Genomic DNA, 3875 nt, shown 5'->3' on the forward strand with positions numbered 1-3875 from the left:
TCTCCTGTCCGCTGCTGGTGCCGTGTCACAGAATCGCGGAACATCCCGAGCGGGGCCCGCAGCCGTGACCGAGTCCCAGCCGTGTCCCTGCAGAGCCCCCACAGTCCCGTGTCCCTGCGGAGCCCCCACAGTCCCGTGTCCCTGCGGAGCCCCCACAGTCCCGTGTCCCTGCGGAGCCCCCACAGTCCCGTGTCCCTGCGGAGCCCCCACAGTCCCGTGTCCCTGCGGAGCCCCCACAGTCCCGTGTCCCTGCAGAGCCCCCACAGTCCCGTGTCCCTGCGAGCGCTGCCCGAGCGCTCCCCCAGCCCCGGCAGCCTCGGGGCTGCTTCTCGTAGAACCTTTAAGGCTGGAAAAGTCCTGCGGGTTCATCAAGTGCAGCACCCGCCGGCCTTCGGCCTCGGCCGCCGGAGAGTGGGGGGAGAGACCGGCCCCGGTGGGACCGGCCCCGGTGGGATCAGCACCAGCCCTGTCCATGGCCGGCCCCAGCCCTGGGCAGCCCCAGCACGATCACCACACGATCGCGGTGTGTGTTTTGAAGACACAGCACGATCACCACACGATCGCGGTGTGTGTTTTGAAGACACAGCACGATCACCACACGATCGCGGTGTGTGTTTTGAAGACACAGCACGATCACCACACGATCGCCGTGTGTGTTTTGAAGCTCGGTTTATGCACTGCAGCCAGGCCCGGTGTGAACAGCCTTCCTGCAGCCTTTCCTGGTCACTAGGTGCAGCCCTCAGCTTGGGAATGAGCTGAGGGAAGGAAAACGCATCCCTGCTTCCATCCCGCAGCCTGGCGAAGGAAGGGGGCAGTAAATTTCCACGGCAGACTGGCAACCAGCAGGTATCCCCGGGCTCGGACATCTCCAGCCCCATCCCCAGCCCGCCCCGGGCTGTTCTCAGCTGCTGCTTTCCTTAAAACGCTGGGAAAGCAAAACTCCAGTCCCTGTGGAGGAGAGGAATTCCAAACGGAGCTGCTGGAGCTGCTCCAAGGCCTGGGCAGGCCCTGGGCTCTGCAGTCCCCACGGCACCGAGGCTTTCTCCAGTGTTCGATGCTTTTGACATTTAAGGCAAGAATAAATTGACTTTTTCCAGGCTTTTCTTTCACAGGGAAGGTTTCCGAGCCACACGTGAGGCTGGAAAGCTCCAATCCTGCCAGGAAACGAAAGCTGGCACAGGACAGGAGGATCCTGTGCTGTCCCTGCAAGGGAGGGGGATGCTGCGTGTTCCCCCAGCCCTGCCCCTGCCCCCCAGGGCTGCTTCCCCAGGGATGGCTCGTTGGATTCCTGAGGAAATCTCCGGGCACAAATTCAGCCCCATCAGGAGCGGGGAGGCAGCAAACCAGGGCAGATTTGGGGCGTTTGCATCTGAGGGGCACAGCTGGAGCTGGGCTAGAGCTGCCCCTTCCTTCCCCAGCCCCCTTTCTTTCTTCTTCCCCCTGTAAAGACTAGAAAAATACACTGTTAAAAATATACAGTGTTAAGAGTACAACAGGACTTTATTATAGGAATTACTATTAAACATCTTTAAGAAAAAAAATCACTTATGGAAATAAATTCTAAAATAACCACACTCACAGACGTCACAGATCGTTTTGTTTTGTTCTTTTGGAACTTTTTTGTAGAGAAATGATACAAACATCACTGAGAATTATACATTATTATGTAAGAAATGCATTTTGGCTCCCAGCCGGGTTTGTGGCCTTTCCACTCCTCAGACCTGACTTTTTGTGTTTTACAGGACACAAAAACAACCCCTCTCCATTAAAATGATGCTTTGTGCCTCCAAGATATTTTGACACGGCTACAGAGTGACATCATCCAGAGGCTGTGCCAGGCCTGGGATGTTCCAGGGCAACTTGTTGGGTGGGGGTGGTGGCCAAGCCGTGCCCAGGGCCCTGTGGTGGCCACGGTGTTTTTGGTGCAGGGTCAGAGCCAGTGGGGCTGGGCACTGGAACCCACCTGTCCCCTCCCCAGCTCATGGCCCCCGGCCACCTTTCCTTGCTGTCCCTTTCTCAGCGGGAGCAGAGGGTGCCAGACACCTCAGGGATGTGTTCAGAAAGCAGAGGCAGCTGCTGGCCCGGGACTGCTCCACCACAAGCCTTGGCTGGCTTACAGAGGTGACTCTGGACGTGTCCCCTAAGGAGCAGCCTGGGGAGGGGCAGGGTCCCCCTCTTTGCCCTGAAGCCAGCGGTGCAGCAGGACTCACCTGTGGCCCTGTGCCAGCCTCAGGAAAGCTCAGCTCATCCCTGAACCCTGCACGGGCCAGCCCAGCCCTCCTGCCAGCACCTCCTGCTCTGGGAGAGAATTCCCTTCCCGCCCCTTGGTGCTTCCTGCGCTCATGGAAACTTCGCTGGGACTGAAGCCCTCGGTAGCTAAGAGGCGCTGGAATGGTGACAAGCTGATCTGCTTCCAAGTTTGATTTTCTTCCAAATATGCAGAGCTGCTTTGGACTGGGAAGGAGTAACAGCAGCCTCCTCCGGCCCCCAGCGCCATCAGAGGGTAGGGAAACAGCCCCTCCTCCTCTTCAGCACTCTCAGAATGGAAGTCCCACACAGGGACTAGAGGTTTTTCCATTCCCTGATTCACCCACAGCCCCTTGCACCCTGAGCCAGGTGTTCCTCCAGACCCACATCCTTCCCTGGACAGGGCAGAGCAGCCTGGGCATGCTGTGGGACAGCCAGTGTGGCTTGGGCTGGCCCAAACCTGTCACTGTGCTGCCACGACTCAGGATGTGCTCTTCAGTCCTTCAAAAGCAAAGGAGAGGACACCAAAACTGGTGTGGGCCGGCTGGGGTGGCAATTCTGCTGCTCTGATTTTAGGAACCCAAAACTTGCTGGCATCCCAGGGTGCTCCCAGCCCACTGCATCCTGCCCTGGCCCTCGGCACCCCGGAACTCATCTGAGCACTGGTGCTGCAGGAGAGTTTTGTGCTATGGGGACATCACCCAGACCCTGCAGACACCTGGAAGCAGCCCCAGACACCTGGAAGCAGCCCTGGCCCTGGCCAGGAACCAGGAGAATGTGAAGTGATGCCCCGCTCCCCACGGCTGGCAGGGACAGCAGCGCTCAACAGGTGCAGCAGCTGCAGCGCTGGCGGGGGAGGAACTCTTGGCGTCCACTTCAAAGGCACATGGGCTCCTCGGGGATTGAAGAGGAGCCCGCCGGGAGCCAGCGCCTGCAAGGGGGACTTTGTTACCAAACCCTGCCGAGAGGCAGGGAAAACACTTGCGTGAGTGTCTGATGGCTGGGGCTTCTTCGTCTGCCGCCTTCACAGCTCCAATCCTGCAACATTTGTGCTGGTTGGCGGGAGCCAGAGAGTGAAACAGGCACGTCTAGAGCCACCTCCTGCATTTGGCAGGGAACACTGTGCCGATAAAGGAGAAGAAAATGTGCTGGCGGGAGCGAATTCTGACTTTACGCTCGTCACTCATTACTTACACAGCGAAGGAATTTGTTTATGTAATTATTTTTAGCCTGACAGCATCTCCGAGAGCTGCAGGATTCTGGCGCTGTGGGCACGAGGCAGGGGCTCTGCTCCTGCCCCACACCAAACGCAGCGGTGCCCCAAGCCCTGGTACAAAGTCTCTGTGCTGGAAACACCTCCAGCAGCCCTGCCAACCCCTGGCTCGGGCTTTGCCTCTTACCTACAGCATCCCTGGGGGCATCCCTGGAGCTGCCAGACTCCAGGACCACCCCCAGCACCCCAGACCTGGCTGGATGTGTCCTGCTCCATCAGTGAGGGTTAAACTGGTGTGAAATCCAGCCCTTGGTGCTGCCCCACGGCGGCACAAAGCTTCCCAACTTCAAGGCAGTTGTAGCAATGCCGAAGGCAAAGGTTTAATTCAAAGTGAAATGCCTAGGAAAAGAAGGCC

The 3875-nt window shown here is 58.5% G+C and overlaps 1 protein-coding gene across 1 annotated transcript in view; it reads left to right on the forward strand.

Moving 5' to 3' along the window:
* HEATR6 (HEAT repeat containing 6) overlaps positions 1-3875 on the forward strand; it is a 340544-nt gene that overhangs the window by 238344 nt on the left and 98325 nt on the right. The window lies entirely within an intron of this gene.

Source organism: Poecile atricapillus, chromosome 21 (assembly GCF_030490865.1).
Source record: "Poecile atricapillus isolate bPoeAtr1 chromosome 21, bPoeAtr1.hap1, whole genome shotgun sequence".
Classification (NCBI taxonomy): Eukaryota; Metazoa; Chordata; class Aves; order Passeriformes; family Paridae; genus Poecile; species Poecile atricapillus.